This window comes from Tribolium castaneum, chromosome 7 (assembly GCF_031307605.1).
Source record: "Tribolium castaneum strain GA2 chromosome 7, icTriCast1.1, whole genome shotgun sequence".
Taxonomy (NCBI): Eukaryota; Metazoa; Arthropoda; class Insecta; order Coleoptera; family Tenebrionidae; genus Tribolium; species Tribolium castaneum.
In genome coordinates, this window is record NC_087400.1 from 499,766 (window position 1) to 518,627 (window position 18,862).

Here is an 18,862-nt window from a genome sequence, read left to right on the forward strand (position 1 = left end):
TACGTTTGGTTAGTTTATATACTAGTTGGACTTATAAGTTAGTTGAACTTTATGATTTCAAAGATTTTAGCCCGGTTGCTAGGGTGTCATTCTTCTTGATCGTGACTGTACAAAGTAAGCCTGGCAAAGAAAATAATTACCTCACTTGAAATATCTGTTTGAATGATTATAGAATTATAGAATACGATGGAAAATTTACCAAATATGTCATTAGCATAGATAAAATTAGGATTATACTCATTCTGAAAAAAAAATTATTCGTTCTTATTGAAAATTACGCGAAAATGTTTTGAGTTGTTTTTCAAAAATTAACTAACAGCACTCATTAAACACTACACTATTTTTAAAAGAAATACTTCAGCCTTCCTGCTTGTGATTTTTAATGCATTTAATTCTAGGACATCCTGTATACACATCTTTTGCTTTATTAAAGAAAGTTCGCGGAAGCGTCTAAAACAAAACGGAAAATCTCAGCTGCACTGAGAGAAATTTCGTTCAGTGCTACAAAAACTTAAATCTTCTTTAAAACTTAAACCACCAACTTAATTTTCTCTCTCTTCGCACTCCTCTCTAACTCCACCACCACATTCGTGTGTATATCCTTTAAATTGCAAAGTCGGGGGCCCATTTACCTCACAAACGTTCCGTTAATTTTATTATCACAATTATTCCCAGCTCCACATCCGAACCACCGATTTTTATTTAACGATCTGTGTCGCGGTTCAAGTTCACGGTCGTTGTGCTGGTTTTCAGGCCGCGCTATTGCGAATAAGATAACGGACGTGATGTGTTCTCGAGTCCGCTTTTTGAGAGAATAATTTTGGTCAAAACCGCATCTCGCTAACGTCTTTTGTTTTCGACTTATAAACAAAAGTTGAAAAATTCGTATCTTCCTTATTATAAAAGATACACATTTGAAACAAAGACATTTTTACACTTTTTTACAGAGAGTTTAATAATGTTATCAGCGATTTTTTTTAATCATTCGTTTAGCTGTAATAACATAAAGTTTTATTTTTTTAAATGAGAATCATAGTTGGCTATGACATTTTCGAAAAGCTTATTTTTTTCTGAACTCAAAACGATTTAAATATAGTTTGATATTTTTATATATTTTTGATAAAAAATATTTTTAAAATATTTGAAAGTAGTTGGCCATGGAAAAATTATTTCACATAAAAAGTGTGAATAATCTAAAAATTTTGTGAACGGTTATTAAAGTAAAAAATGTGAAATTATAAAAATAAGTTAAAGTTATTTTCAATTGAACAAATATACGAGCATCGCAGATTTTAATTACATAAAAATGTGCAAACAATTGCAAACGATGTCTCACTACCACTTGATGCCACGTTTTTATGATTTAGTGCAATGGATGTGACGTTGATAATGTTGTGTATTTTTTTACCGCAGATGGAATTTGATTTTGGTGTTTTTTTGTAAAATAAAATTTTATTGATACGCAATCATACAATTAATAAGATGTTTCTTCTTCCGACATTTCATGTTTAAAATTGGAAAATAGAATGACAACGTAAGCTTGCCATTTTAAATATAATAACAAATAATTTTTATTAATTGCAAAAATTTGTTCTAATAAAAATTTATTATGCTGTTTTTGAATTAATTAGGGTTTAAAAAATCATTAAATTATAAATACTTGTTGGTTAATACAATTTTCATAGTTTTAATTAAAAATCCAAAAAATTTTCATTGCCTGCTATAAAGAAAAAGCGAAATGTTTCGATTGTTTTTTAAATATTCAAAATAAATGTATTACACAAATAGACATATCAAATCAGAAAAAAATAACCTTTTCGAAAATGTCATAGCCAACTATGATTCCCATTTAAAAAAATACAACTTTATGTTATTACAGTTAAACGAATGATTAAAAAAAATCGCTGGTAACATTATTAAATTCTCTGTAAAAAAGTGCCTGTATAATGTCTTTGTTTCAAATGTGTATCTTTTATAATAAAGAAGATACGAATTTTTCAACTTCTGTTTATAAGTCGAAAACAAAAGACGATAGCGAGATGCGGTTTTGACGAAAATTATTCTCTCAAAAAACGGATCCGAGAATGTATAATTCTTTTTCTCTAAACCTCTTAGTTTCGGAGATCCCCAAGTCATTACAGTACAAGACTGTATGTACAAGTATTTAAACAGTGATTTTTGAGCGAAGATGTGTAGGATGCGGTGGAATTAATTCGGCTCGTGTCGTAAATAAGTGATAGTTCGCTGCGGGTGGGTTGAAGCCGTGTGTGTTGTCTTGGGAGAAATTGATGGTGGTTTAGAACGAACACACCTTATACCAGACTAACGTGGAAGTGTTTGCCGTGTTATTCTAAATGGCTTGGAAATCCTGTTAGCTATTTTAAGCAATTTACTCTTTCCTTTACTCAATCATACGATCGTTATTTTCTCGTATGCTAAGTTTTTATTCAAATTTCAGTTCGGTTTGATGCTTGCAAGGAATTTCCAGCTTTTTTACACATTCCATTCATTTTTTTTTGTATTTGTTGCAGTTTATTTTTAATTTAGTTATTTAATTTTTTCTTTATAGAGCCCCACTAGTAACCACTATCCATCACGCGAAAAAGTCTGGAAAGCTTTCATGAACTAACATTTTCATTTAGAAAGTTTAAAAGCATGAAATAAACGATTAGCCATCATTTTGCGGCAAACAAGTGAAAAGTTTCCAATTATAACAAGGGTAGCTTCCACGTCATCGATCACGCAGGGAAAGTGTAGGGTGCGTCATAAAAGAAGAGAAAAATTCCCCCAATTTAAAAATAAAGACCGTCGGTATTACAGAGTAGGCGGTGACAATCTACATTATTTAACATTTCTTCACCCCTTGTAATTAATTTTTCGCTACCGATTCGATAATCTTCTCGACTTACTTACAGTTCCGTAATGTGAGCGCAAAAAATTCAATTTCCATACTCGCAAGTGAAATAAACTAATCATCCAAACATTCCGCAAGGAAATAAATAAAGCAGACGTTGGGAAAACGCTACATTTTGTCGGCAATGAATCGATACTTACAAGGTTAGGAAATCTCGAGGTGTTATCACTGGGAAGTTTATTTAGAACGGATAATCGATTTTTAAACCAGTGAGAAGTTGTGCATTCAGAGTCTGGAGAGCTTGATATTTGTTTACATTGTTTGAAATTCAGACGTGAAGGTCAACATCCAAGTTTGGAGTCATTAACTCGACGGAATAAAACGTAGCAAATTCACTGACCCAGAAAATCGCAAAAATTTTCAAAAAACAATCGTATTTCTGGCTTTGTGTGTATCTCTCGCAACGTTATATAGTCTTGTAATTTTCATGTTTCTAGACAGTTTAATTTCGCCCGCTTCAGGCACACAAAACAGACTTGTCAAAATCTCCTCGCGGACGCATTTCATAAAAGCTATAATCGAAACCGGCTGCCAAGTCGACAACTCGCGAGAAAAACATACTAAAGTGAGCGGCATCGTCACCTCGTCCAAAATTATGAAGCGTTTCAAGAGAAAAACTTAATCCCTTTTGTTCAAAAAATATTTCGTTACAAAGCCTTTAAATAAAATGTTGGGCAAAAGCTCCTAACTTAAAGTTGCTACAATGTGTTTTTAAATGATTGTCATCTAGTCATCTGTGAATTGCCCGTGTAAAATCAGAAATGCCGCTTTATAGAATTAATGACAGGCATATTTAGACACTGAATATTAGCATTCTCTATTTATTATTATTTTAACGAAATTTTTAAAATTATTTAATTGACAATTTGTGAATTTCACAACTGACAGTTTTGACACTTAATGACAGAGAATTCAATTGAGTCAAGCGGCACGTATTTTTTACAAGTAAATCAATTTCAAAGTTAACTGGATGAAAATCATTTAAAAACACTTAGTATGAAATATATATATTTTTTTGTTTCCATCCCCGAAAACCGAAAAAAAATGAAAAGAAAGTGTTTTTCGAAGATTACTCAAAATCGATAAAACCTTAAAAAAAATTTTTTTCAAAAATTGTAGAGCATATTTTTTGTGTTTATGTCTAAATACTTATTTCTTATGTAAAATTTTCTGCCGAATTCGAATCTAAAGGACGTTTTTGGACTTCATTATGAAAAAGACGTTTTAGCTAAAAATTTACAAAAACCTAAAATTGGGCAAATTTTGCGTTTATATCATCGTATCTTTCTTGATAATAAAGCTAGAAACTTCATTTTTTTTTGCAAAGGATTCCTCGATGAATGCAGATTTTTAAGTGGTTACACAAGACTGACTTTTGATAAAGAAAAATCGGAAAAATTAGATTTTCTTGTAACGCTGCATATTTATGTAATGAAATTTTTGAGATAAGAGAAGGTTTTTTATTTTTAAAAGATAAACCTCTTCATTTCGAGATGAAACAAAGCTAATACTTCAAAGAAGCTCTAGTGTACGAATCATTTTTATAGCTGTATCACTCACCAAGTTATTGCAATTTACTCACGTCAAAAAATATTTTGGAACTATTTTGGAAATACTTTAGAATTTTTTTCTAATATTTTTAAAATTAACAGAGTTAGGACGGTTAAAAGTAAAGTAAAGGTATGATATCTGATAAATGTGATAAATAAAAAAAAACCATAGTTGAAACGGTAATGAATTTTAAAGCGAAGTTTTTTTTAATTTACTAAGAAATGTATTAACTTTCATTTTTGCAATTACAAAGTTATGAATAAAAATGACTATTGTAAAAAAAAATTACTTCAGATAAATTTAGCTTTTTAGAAATAAGGTCCTAAAAATTGCAAAATACTAATGATATATTACCAGAAACATTAAGTTTAAGTTCAATTCCTTAATTTTGTCTACATTTACAAAAAAAAAAGACACAAACACGGCTAGTCTTAAATTCGAGACAAATTTTATCTTCAATCATAATTAAAAAGTTTGATATACGTTTTAGATTTTAGATGTCCTAGTTTTTTATGCCGACTTATATACTTATATATACATATATACTTTATATACTTATATACTATACTTATATTTATATACTATATTTATATACTTATACCAAAGTGGTACGAAAAATGTTTCCACCATTCAAAAAATCTTTAAATTAAAAAAAATGGCACAATGTTGCTACTACAAAAATAAAAGTTAATATATTTCTTGGTATAAATAAAAAAACTTATAAATAACTATATATAAATTGTAAATAAATAAATTATATATTATATATGATCATATATAATTTAATTCTGTATAAATAAATTATATATAAATAATTATAAAACTTGACTTTTAAATTTTCAAGTCTATTAATGTCTTAATAGAGTCAAAAGAACACTTTTATGTAAAATTGTATGATTTACAATTACTTTAATTTAAAATTTTTTTTTGTAGCTTTTACAGATTTTGAATAATCTTTAAAAAATATTTTATTTTTGAAGGTTATGTGATAACGTCATGGCGTCGCCATATTGGCCGCGATGACTGATCCAATCAAGTCAAATTTTAGCTCAATTAAAATGCAAAGTTTTTCCTGTTTTTTTTAACTCACTCTTCAGAAAGGTAAAAGAAATGATAAAATTGTCAATTAAAAAGGTCCTCAGCAAGACTAATCAACAATCACGGTTTATCAATTAGGCAATTGTTCATCATTGGACCCAACTTGCTCCAGCTATTGGTAATTTAAGATAATGATTTCCATAACATCCCGTATACATGACGTGGCCATTTCCAGTGCATTTGACTCGACAATACCTTCTCGAGGTTACAATAATAGCGTCTTTTGAAAACAGGTCGGACGGAATGTGCGATGGGGCTTCAATTCATAGAAATCGCGAAGGTTCAATTTACGATTACAGTTTGAACACGTCCGAGTCTATTAATCAATCGTGTTGTGCGGCTTTGTTCGCATCGAATTAATCTAACGTTGTGTGGTGTATGCGGAAGAGTTAGATAAAATATGTTCGAGGGACTCACCTTATGAGAGGAAAAAAAGAGTCCCGGGTTAGCCTGCTGTTACAAGCAGCCAGCGCAGGGCCGGCATTTTGTCAAAGCTTGACGGCATCCTGAAAAATAAAAGAAAAATCATTAGTTGCGATTGTACGCTGTTGCGTGCTGATTAATGCGAGGAAATCGCAAAAGCTGGAATTTTTAAATGAAATGCTGAAAAGCAAAAGAGATAAAAGAATTCAAATATGCAACATGTCAAATGCAAATAATGCCAAAGATAAAGTTTGAACGCGGACTAGGGACATGCCACTGGGGTTAGATAACGCAAAGTTCACGAAAAAACTTGCAATTTCACAATTATTTCAATAAAATACCGGGTGGGGCATATTTTTAATCTTAATTACTGTTTTCAACTATAGAAAGTTTTAAAATTGTACATGTGTTCAAAAATGGTGGTTCATCAAGTCACCTGGGAAATTTGACAGATCCGTCTAAATAATGTAAAAAGGTTTCGAATCTAAAAACATGAGAATACACAACAAAAATTACGGAAATATAAAACACATTTAAAACAACTTTGCCTAAAAATGCAAAAAAATAAGTAAAAAGTTAATTTCAGTGATTTGACAGAGATGACAGTACTGAAACTACAATAATCATTTGAACAAAGCGGCACATTGAATTTAAATTCTATAGTCGAACAAACATTTTTGTACACATTGTATACTTAATACAGTGTCAACGAAAATGCTCAAATTATATTTTTCAAAAATAAAAAAAAATTAATCAAATTCACTCAAACTAAAGTATCCTTTAGAAAAGAGATTCTAGAGAAAAATACAGAAATTTTGCTAAAAAATTATGTAGAATAAATCTAGACGAAACTATGATATAATTAGAAAAAGAGAATTTTTTGCATCGAATTTTTTGACGTGTTTATGCATAAATACTGGTTTCTTATGTAAAATTTTCTGCCGAATTCAAATCCCAAAAGCGTTTTTGGATTTGAAATTGTCTTCATTATGAAAAAGACGTTTTAGCTAAAAATTTACAAGAATCTAAATAAAATTGGGCAAATTTTGCGTTTAAATCACCGTATCTTTCATCGGAATAAAGCTAGAAACTTAATTATTTTTGCAAAAAATTCCTCAATAAATAGAGATTTTTACTTGGTTACACAAGACTGACTTTTGATAAAGAGAAATCGGAAAAATCAGATTTTCTTGTAACACTGCATATTTGTGTAGTCAAATTTTTGAGATGAGAACATTTCGGAAGAAAATGAAGCTAATACTTCAAATAAGCTTTGGTGTAAGAATCATTTCTATATCTGTAACGTCTAAAAATGGTCGTTCATCAAGTCACCTGTGAAATTTGAACGTAAGTGACAGATCAGTCTAAATAATGTAAAAAGGTTTCGAACCTAAAAACAAGAGAATACACAACAAAAATTACGGAAATATGAAAGACAAATATTAAAAAAAAACACATTTCAAACTACTTTGCCTAAAAATGCAAAAAATAAGTAAAAAGTTAATACAATGTTTTGACAGAGATGACAGTACTGAAACTAGAATAATCATTTGAACAAAGCGGCACCATAAATTTAAATTCTATAGTCGAACAACCATTTTCGAACACATTGTATACTTAATACAGTGTAAACGAAAATGCTTAAATTATATTTTTAGAATTTCAAAAATAAAAAAATCAATTAATCAAATTCACTCAAACTATGATAGAATTAAAAAATTGAGTTAATGAGAGAGTTATGACAATTTTAAGTCCAATCTACCAAGTAATTCTATAGAAGAAAAGAGAAAGAATTTTATAAAAGAGTCTAAAAATGAGTACAGAAACAATGCTAAAATAATCTAGTAAAAATCTAAACTACATTATAACAAAGTTTCGAAAAAGCAGAAAAATCCAAAAGGCAATTTGGTAAATGCATTTAGAAAAACAAATCATTTTGTATAAAGATCCCGAGAAAAGTTTATAAAAAAAAATTAAAGTCCAGATTTTAGATGTACAGACTACTTTAAAAATTTTAAGAAAAATTAAAAAAGCAAAAATAATTCAAAAAATTTTAAACAACTCTAGAGAATAATTTTGAAAACACGTAAAGTAGAATTTATTTTATTTATGTTGTTTTTTGTTATTATTCAGTGTTTTTACTTTTTATGGTTCTAAGATGAACTTTTTTACCTTTACAGTTCTGAAATCTTTTACACCAAAGGCAATAAATGCCTCTTCTCGGTCAATAATTTAGGAACCCATCCCTAAACTACCTGGAAAAACGTGCAGGGAAACAAATCCATAAATAGCACTTTTCAATATTTCATAAGATCGACCTTGCGATGCATTCAAACAGAAATAGAAACACGTGTGCTAGTGCATTTGCGTGCAACAATTAAGCCGATTTAAAAATGTTGTTAGTCTCATTATTTCAAATTACCATTAACATAATTATTGCATGAAAAAACCACAATAAGAACCGAAAAGTTATAATTCCATCTGTGCCTCGAGCTGTTGTTGATAACAATTAAAGCACTGACCTAGATGCCGGTGCATTAACGCATATATGATAGTAGTTATGCACCTGTTAGTCTTTTGAAAGTTTCTCCGTTATGTAAGCGACTTTCGTTTGTAGCTTAATTGAGTTATAATTTGTGACGCAACGGTTGCACTTGTGGAACGCATTGGCTCCAAGGTCGCAGTTCTGCGAGTGTCTCTGTTGCGTATCGATCACCGTTTTCGTTGTTTGTATTGATTGTTGACCTCGTTGTTGCAGCATTGACATTGTGGTTTTGCAAAAGTTTTCGAAAAATGCGCCCGGATTTACCTACACTCTTGATTAATCAAATCAATTGCTCTTCATTAACCGGATTAGTCAGCGATTGATTTCAATCCTCCCACTCGACAGTTCCCCGGAATTCTCTGAATGAAGAGTTTTCTATGCGATGTTGCTAATAAGAGTTATAAACACACAAACGCTCAATTTGCGCTATTGTTCCAATGATTATAGGCCGGGATAATCGTGGGACAGAACCGTACAGAAGCAAAGCTTTTCAAGTTAAATGCCACTCATTTCCTGACCTACTTTACAATCTTTCTGTTTTTTACATCAATGAAGCCATTCTTTAAAATGTTTTTTTTTTAATAATTCACATATAAAGTTAATGCCTTTTATATTTACATTTTTCAAGCAAGTTAACACGTGTTTCAGTTTCATGCGAGAATACGGAGTGAAAAATGACTAAATTTATTTGTGTAATTTTTTTTTCATTTTTGATTTTTTTTCCAAAATTTTGTAAAAAATAAATCGAAATTTCAGACCGAAAACTGTGTGAATTCTGGGTTTTTCGAATTCGTAAGTCTTTGAGATCAAATCTAAGGGTTTTTTTAGAAAAATTTCCCTAAAAGTATTAGCTGTTTCAAAACTATAAAAACGCCAACGTCGCATTTTCTCTCAAAATTAGCAGTTATAAATTATTCACGCAGTTCAAGGAAATAATAGCCGATGTAATTTATAGTTTTAATGAGAGATCTGATTATTAATATTTATTTTACATTTTTATCAATCTTATTTAAGAAAATAACTTGGAAAAATGCAACGTTGGCGTTTTTATAGTTTTGAAATAGTTAATAGGTGAAAACTACATTAAATATTTTAATCAGCTTAGAACTTGGAGATTCATTACAAGAACTTCAGAACCAATTTTGATTAAAAGTAATATTTCTTTTGCCTTTCTTGACTATTTAAACACGTTGTAAACAATCGAAAAACCGTAAAAACCACCAAAATTATGTTTTGTTTTTTTTTTGATAAATTTTTTGCAAAATTTCATAACCCGTTAAACTGAAGGTTACTTAAATCTTCTTAAAGTCTTGTTGAAGTAAAAATTTTTTTTTCGAAAAATTTATCTAAAATTTGCTGAAAAATCATCGAATTAAATCGAAATTGCTGTTTTAGGTCGAAATTGTTTAATTTTGCAATAACTTGTTTAAACACACATAATAGATCACATAATTTTGAGCAAAATTTCATCAAAATAAATCGAAAAACCACACTTTTAGTTTTAAATTTAGAGAAAAATCAAACAAAAAATCACCAAATTAAGGCGAAAGTTGTCTTTTTTTGAGTCTTTGTTAACACTTTTTTCAGTCAGAAATAAATATATCCACAAAATTTTATTCAGAACAAACCGAAAAATGAACAAAACTAAGCCGAAATAAAGTGTAAATTTTGATTTTTTAATTAAAATTATAACATTGGCACTAAGTATTTCCTTTTTGTAAAATTTCGCAAAAATTCACAAAATCAACACATTTGATCAAAAGCGATATAAGTTTTTACCATATTTAAGACAATTTAATTAATTTTTGAAACTGAAACTCATTTATTTTGTAAGTCCTTGTCTAAACACGTCTCAAAATCAAAAAACTGAAATAAAATGACTTTTTGACTGTTTTACTCGATTTTGTTTCAAAATTTCGACAAGAATAAGCTAAAAAATGACAAAATTTTGTCGAAAAAAGTTATTTCTACTTTTTAAAACTTTTTTGAGTTTTGTACGTAAAATAAACCGAACTAAAGAATTATCTAATTAAATCAAAACTCTATTAAAAATATATTTTTTTAATTTTTGCGTTATTTGTTCGTTAATCGCAAATGAAAAAAAATCCTTATTTTGCTGTTTGTTTGTCATAGGGCAAATTAATATCACATTAAATTTTCTTTAGCTAAACCGAATAATTAATTAAATTTGCAAGCAAACAATTTAAATCCCCGTAACTTCTCAAACGTAATAATGCTCTATTTTTGGTCATTTTATCAAATGGCGATTTCTAAAAGCCATCTGTCAAAAGCTCTCGCCCTCATGCTAACTAACACCCGACTTAATTAAGTCTCGGTCATTTTGCGCTGCATAAAATTTTATTATCCGACACACTGCATATGGAAAACAACCTTCCGTTGTGTTGTACTACTTGTTGGAAATTAGTTACGAAATTTATTAAGTTACTTTCAAAGTTTATTAGAAGTTTGTGTGACGACGATATCGCAGGAGGCTGTGATAATAACATCCACACGAATTATTATTGCAACTCCACAAGTTATTTCATTTTTTAATGGGCCATGGGTGCGACCATTTCGTTTCGTTACCACGTCAAATGGTTCTTTTTACTTCAGTTTGAAAAGTGTTTTTATATCAAGTTTGCGGTCGGCGCTCTTGATAAGTGCTATTTATGTTACGGTTCAGCATCCGAGTGAGAAAGAATTCACCCGACGACTACAAATCTCGCATCGTTCTAACTTTGATTCTTGTGTTTTTTTAAACATCATTTTACAGTTCATAAAACGGCGATTTTCGCAAAATTGTATTCTTTCAATGCGAGGGACGAAATTGGATTGCGATCCGACCCTGGACCAATCAAATATTTAACACCAGACACGCTGTGAGAAAAATCACTCTAAATAATTGAAAAATAAATATTTTTTAACAAAAATCCCTGCATCACCTAATTTTCAAATATACAGAGTGTTTCAGAAAAAAGCGTATTTTTTGCATTTTTGAACGTAGCTTCTAACACGTAAATGAACAAAATTCAAAAATAAAAAAATAGTACGGCTTTCCTAAAAAAAATTATATAATTTTTAACATTTATTTTATAACTTTCTGAACTTCGCTGGAACTCCCTGTATGTTAAATCACTCTTGTTTTATTTTTAAATACTTCTGTTCCACAAATCGTAGGAGGCAAATGCGTTTGATTTATTTTCCCATCCTGTCAAAGTGGTTTTGAAGTAACCCTTGGAAACTTTCCTCCGTCTCGCATTTGTTTTTCCCATTATTACGACGACAGAGGGCACCACCCTCTAATTATAATTGAAAAACGCTGATAGTTTCCACTTTTGTGTCGAACGCATAAAAAAACACTAAAACCTTCCATTAAAAACGCCCATAAAAAGGGTTATTTTATGCCAGGTCTGCGACCCTTCTCGTCTAATGGAAATCGCGCAAATTTCGGAAAAAAAGTGTCGATTTACGTAAATAATCCTCGCGTTAAAACATGAATGAAACTGTCATCTATTTTTAACCCAGCTTATTTAAACAACTTCAATGTCGCTATTTAATAACAACAGAGATCGTTATTGCGTGAAAAACGTGAAAGTTTGTTTCCGAGTGACATGATATTAAATACGATATCAATTTTCCAGATTGCGTAACGAAAGCGGAAGTGCATTAACGCAGTTTGCAAAATGTTCTTTGGTAAATAATCACAAAATCGAAGCTAAGTGTAATTTCGGTATTGATTGATTTCCGGTCGCAACTTCCACCTCTTTTCGCCTGTCATGTCAATTTATACTCGGCGACTGAATTACTCTACGTTCGAAGCGCCCTCATTTTTACACGACCGTACTATTCCTTTGGGTACCAAAAATCCATATCGCTTCGTCGTCTCCTAACTCATAGTCCTCCGTAGTCTTAAAAGTTTCAGTGGCGTTTTCGGCAACTTTTCGGCATATTTGGATGTTTCCGAGTCAGGTTACATCTCCGCTATTGAATTACTCTTGGCCCTTTAAGCAAGTGAGGGAATCGATTTCACCTCTTCGAGCCTCCTGAACTACATTACTAACCGAAGCAAAAACATTATGGTGCATTAATCACGTTTGTGAGAGTTTGGAACAGACACGGGGATGATTAGATTGCTGGTTTTGTGTTGGAATTTTCCAAAAAAATCGAAAAAAAAACACAGTTTACGCGCTGATCCCGAAGGATTGCTTGAAAATTGTATCAATATTGATTATCTCATTTTATACGGTCCCATCCACTTCGGTTTAACACTTCAATGAATATTAATAGTCGGATTGGAAGAAACGAAGGAAATTTACGAGCGCCATATCCAGAATGACTGGAACATATTTTTTTTCTCCTGCTGGCTAAGATATGTTCGCCCAACCCTTTGGCAAATTGCGCAAAGATAATTTATTTCTTGTCGTTGCGTTGGTGCGCTACACTTTAATGAAGACTTTGTTTTGCGGCAAACTATGCGAACCGTGTAGGTTTGTGTTGGTGTGAACACACACATTCCTTAACAGATTTACTGCAATCAAGTTACCGTTGAGAAATGCAACCAAAAACCAAAAACTGCATTTTATATAAAACTTTTCAATAAAAAAATCCGAAGCAATATCGGAAACGTCCTCAGAAACATCTTACTTTGTCATCAGGGAATTAATTTAGTGAAACGGTGGAACTTTGAAGCGAGTACGCCAAGTATCATTAGTGTAGTCTATTTTCCCTTTCATATTAATAAAACAAAGAAAGTTTATATAACTGCCTCCTCTTTACTTTAGTAGAGATACAACTCAAATAAAACTGAAATGACGTTCTTTTCAAATAAATTGTGACAAGCGCCGAGTAAAGTTATAGGATGTTGAGAACACTTGACATGTTACTACAAAGTGTTTAAAAATCCAGCACAAATAGACACAATAGCAATATTGTTATTTTATTATAAATAAATCCATGCCATACTCAAAATAACTATTGATCAAATTTCAATATGCAATGTGTTCAAAAATGGTTGTTCGTCAAGTCACTTATGAAATTTGAACGAAAAGTGCCGCTTAATTTAAATTGTGAATGCTATTATCAAAGTGACAGATCCGTCAAAATAATCCAAAAACGAAAAAATAATTAAACAACAAAAATATAAAACACAAATCAAGACACCCTTGAAAGAACTTGCCGAAACATGCAAAAAGTGAGTAAAAAGCTAATCCAAAGATTTGACAAAAAACTACAATAGTCATTTGGAAGAAACGGTTAAATCTCATAGTCGACTTGATGAACAACCATTTTTGAACACACTGCATAATCATCTAGAAAGAAAGAACTAAAATATTTAATGATAATAGTTTCTAAAAACAGTATTGGCTGGGTTATTTCGTTAACATCCTAAATGGGAAATAAAAAAATGAAGTAAAAAAATTACAATGATAATTGGTCCTCAGAAAGACTAATCAACAATCATGGTTTGTCAATTAAGGCAAATGTTCATCATTGGACCTAATTAACATTTAAATAATCAAGCTTTGTGGTTTCTAGTGTGGTATATTGGTATTTAAATTTATTATGATCTATTGTTACAATTACACAAATTAAAACAATTACTTCTGAAGAGTTCTTTTCCTCAGATACAAGCTTAAAAGAGTGTCAAATAACTGAAAAAATGTACATAAATTTGTGACCTTTTAAATCTAGTCCTGTTCGAAATATTTAGGATTTTTTGAAAATTTTTGGATTCTATTCTTTAACTTCAAAAACCGACAACTCTACCGTTTTGAAAAATTTTGAAATCATTTTTGGCTTATCTGAAAGAGAAGGTTTAGACTTTTTTTAAGTGTTTTCAAATTTCAAAAAAAAGTTAGCAAACTCCAAATTTTCACGATTACTTCAAACACCCATAACTCAAAATTTTCAAATTAAATGCCACAATTTTTGTTCCATTAAATGGTAGAGAATTTAATTTAATATGTTTAACAGTTATACGAATTTTTTGTTGGCATTGAGAAATTCATTAGAAAAGTTTTTTCGCATAGGTTGCCATGGAAACGTGAGTAAAATACAGGGTGCTCAAAAACTGGTGCACCAACTCAGTGGTACGATGTTGAGAAGTATGTGCAGATTACGGAAAATTTTTTTAAAAAAACCATAAAGTCGTATTTTGAAAAATCTGAAGCTACAAATTTATTTTGTTATGGTAGCGCTCAGCTCCGTTTGCGTGTGCGTCATCTGACATTTCTGTCACTAAGTTTACATAGCAGGGGCATAGCGGTGACAAACTATCAAATACTTTTTGAGGTTACGAAGTGTTTAAATTATGAGTTGTTACAAAAAATACAGATTCACAAAACAAGAACTAATAAACGCAGAATCAAAAACCTAACGAAACGCAAATCACAAAACACAATAAACGAACAGAAAATACTTGCGATTAACACCGATAACACTTTCGACAACCATGCGATGACGTCTATAATTTATTGTCAATGTCAGTTTGACAAATTCTTGACACTTGACGGTGTTGTTGAAGTGCACATGTAAATTAATGTTCAAGGATACCACCCTTAGATAGCCCTTAGCTGTTTAAATTTGCATTGTTTTTGATAATTTTTTATAGCTTTGTGTTGGTAATGAAAAAATGAAATTGATGACGCACACGCAAATCGAGCTGACCGCCACTATAACTTCTTCAATTTTCATTATTTTTTAATATTTTCTTGTTTCACACTAAGTACTAGTTTTCTAACAAAACAATGAATAATTATTTTTAAATTTACAATTATACCTTTGCAGTTTTTTGAATTTAAAAAAGAAGTCCAAAAATAATGTTAAGATTTTGGAGTTTGTAAACTATTTTCCAAATTTGAACAGAGTGAAGTTTTTAATTGTCCAAATACGATTTTGAAAAATGGCAGAATACCCAAAATTTTCCAAAAATCCTGAATATTACGTAAGTATGCAAGATTTCAGTTCATTCAAACAACTAGAACCCTTTCAAATTTGGCTCAAAAAATATGAAACAAACAGACAAACAAAGCAAGTTAAAAACACGCCAATGCATTTCCTAATTTTCGGTCAGCAAAAAATTCGAAAAATGTAAACTGTATTAAAACTCTTAAAACTATACTTCAAAGTTGTGAAAAACAGAGTGCACTTGCACTTTATCGAGCCCACTCTTCGTATGTTGAAACTTTTCCATTAATTACCGTTATTAATAAAACTCAATCAAGGCATCTGTTGCAATTTTATATGCAAATATGAGTCTCACATAACATTAAAATTATGCAATCGCTATTACTATAATCTATAAGGATTATTACTCGTTTCATACATTTATGTATTTATAAATGTTACAGGCCACCTTTTTACGATCACATAATACAGTGTGGTTCACTTAATCAATCATCGAAGTCTACGGTAGAAATTCGGCAAAAAATGGAATAGTAGGTCGTGTAACGGTTGCCAAAATTTCGATAAATCGCGCCAGCAATGCGGAACAAGATAAACACTGGTTGCTTTTAAAACGGTTTCATCCATGAGTTGTTAACGTAAATGGGCCTTAATTACAGGAGGATGTGACGTTTTTTCATTAGAAAAAACTACCGTTACCTTCGCTTTCACTCCTAGTGAAAGTTTCGGAAAATCCAAACGCGAAAATCGAAGACGAAACGTGATAAAGAATGAATGGGAAAGGAATGTTAAAGATGTCGTGTTTAACAAGCGGGTAAATTATGCACGTTTCCGTGCCGGAAAAATGAGCGCTTTCAAGCGCCTCTCTGTATAATATTGAAATCACATGTTTGCAGATTGTTTTAGGTAGAAGGTCGGCATGTGCAAAATAAACCTTGAATTGTTCAAACGATACTTTCGGTTAACTTTGCTAAAATAATTATTGCTTGTTGAAGATGATAGTCGTGACCTTAAAGTTATTATAAGTAAAAGATATGAAGGAAAGCTGATCAATAAACTTAATAATGTACAAGGTTGAGGTGAGCTGAATAAAGACGATTAATAGTTGCGGTTTGCCAGCGATACAAAGGGAATAAATTCGTTCAATCGCGAGTTTATTAGAGGAATTTGTTGCAATAACTGTTAAATGGAATCCTTCTACGCTCTAGAGATTATGAATACCATTCGACAAAAATGAGGCAATAAATCACCTTTTCTAAGCAACTGCAAGAAAATTGGAAAACGCTGCTGTACGTGTCCTTAATTTAAAGCCCGGTTTATACAAAGCTCGATTAAAATTAATTGCGCTGTTAAAATGAACCAACCAAATTGCTTCAATTTGGTCACGTGATCACTTAATCACGCATTTAAACCGGCCCTAAAACTTATAATTTTTTTAATTTGATATCGTGAGATTTTCTCAAGCCAACAGTGCTATAATTGAAATATTCGTCAATTATTTAAAAATTTATTTAACTAAAATATTAAACTCTGAACAGCTGTTTTAACGAGAATTAAAAAAAGATAATCAAAAATATAACAGAAGACACTGACGATTTATTATTATATTTTTTTTGCACTAACGATTTTTTTGCACTAACGATTTTTTTGCACTAACGATTTATTATTATTAACAACCGTTGCAAATTTTTTTTTAAATTAACGCTTTTTGTTCAAGATATACAGGGTCGCTAAAAAATACCGATACAGTTAAATATTGTAAAAACTATTCATCAAAACTTATTAAAATTTGCTTAAAAGTATTTAAATTTTATCGTCTGTGGTATGTAACAAATTTCTGTCTCCATTTGTTCCGAGGATGCAAGGCTAACTTGATTTTTGAAATGGCAAGAAGTGCCAAATATATTATTTTTCAGAAGACATTTTTTTCTAAATTCTGTAATGTAATACAAGCATAGCTTATTTAAAAAGCTTTATCTTTAGTTGTTTTTTCGACTTACAAACTCAATAACACAACCTCCAAACTTCGAGATTTTTCACATTTTCACACTGGCCTATTTAACAAAAAAAATCTAGTTTTCTTTTTTTTTGAAAAGAATTTATAATTTTTGCCATAAAAAGTGTCAGATTTACGCAACATGAATCCATAGCTGTTTTCAAAAATTAAGTGGACGAAATTATACCCAAAAAATTAGTGAAAAAAAAAATTAAGAAATTTTTTTATTAATTCGTTTTTTTCTACCAATTTTAATTATTTAAATAAAAATAAATAAACTTTATTCGTGCTAAAAAACATTTTTTAAATAAGTTATACATAAATATACAGGATGAGTTAATTATTGTGTATTTTTGTCATAAATAATATAATAAAATTCAAGTTCATTCCAGCCTTCGCTTAAAAAAATTATCTCACGATTGCCTTGTTCTAAGTATTGTTAACATTATTTGACATGAATTACCTAAATAATAGCAAAGTAGTCAAGCTCCGAATTATACAAATTTTAATTAAATTTATTATTTAAATCGAACCCTGCCTTCAAAAAGTGTAAGTACTTTTTAATCTGAATATTTATTTCAAAACCTTGACCGGCTTGACCCACTTTATACAAACTTTATATCAGCAATGTTTAAACAATGTTTAAATCATTGTAATCTTAGGAGATTTGACCCTTGAGAAAACGTAATAAGTAAAAAAAGACGGTTACTGACAAAAAAAATTGAAAAAAAAGTTTAGTAAATAAATACGCTGACAGATTATTAACAAACCTAATTGGTAAAAGTTTCAAGGTACAATAACAATTACCGACGAGTTACCCATTTTTTATTCAAATCGTTTAAAATTGATGCTGATTATAGACAAGACCTACTGCCATTTAAAAATAAAAACTAGTGGTTTGTGCAAAGCTGTCGCAAAAATAGACAGTGATAAGATAAGAGCCCAAATTTTTCATCTATTGTTCCGACAAATGTAACTCCTGAGTAGGTAGAAGTAGAAAAAATAACGTAACGTAACTGATTTCTGTCAATACTTTGAGGCAAAAAAAACCAAAAAAAAAACACGAAAGTTTATATTCATGGATAAATAGCAACTGCAAACAACTTGACTTGGGTGAAACTTTAATACAAAAATTGAGATAAACAGTTTGCGTAAAAAATTCAAAAAAGAGTGAAACTTTTAATAAAATTCTCCCAACTTTTCATCGATTGATCATTATTCATTCGTTACTTATTTAATCGCCTTTGGGTTTATTTCTCTTGGCACCACGTCAAGATTAAATGACACATCTTATTGTACATAAGATTCGTGGTTATTTCTGCGGAATCTGACCGCCAAGGACGCAAATCCCTGGCTTGATAAAGCGTAATTTACAACGGCTGTTAAAATTCTAAATTTGATAGTGTGCGGGTCAACGATCTGCCCAAACGGC

General features: G+C 30.5%; 1 protein-coding gene across 1 annotated transcript in view; it reads right to left on the bottom strand.

Moving 5' to 3' along the window:
• The window catches only part of LOC655743 (uncharacterized protein), a 72,597-nt gene that overhangs the window by 15,886 nt on the left and 37,849 nt on the right, over positions 1-18,862 (bottom strand). The window contains exon 3 of the mRNA XM_008200675.3: positions 5,981-6,069. The gene's annotated coding sequence lies outside the window, so the exon portion shown is untranslated. The remainder of the gene's footprint in view (positions 1-5,980; positions 6,070-18,862) is intronic.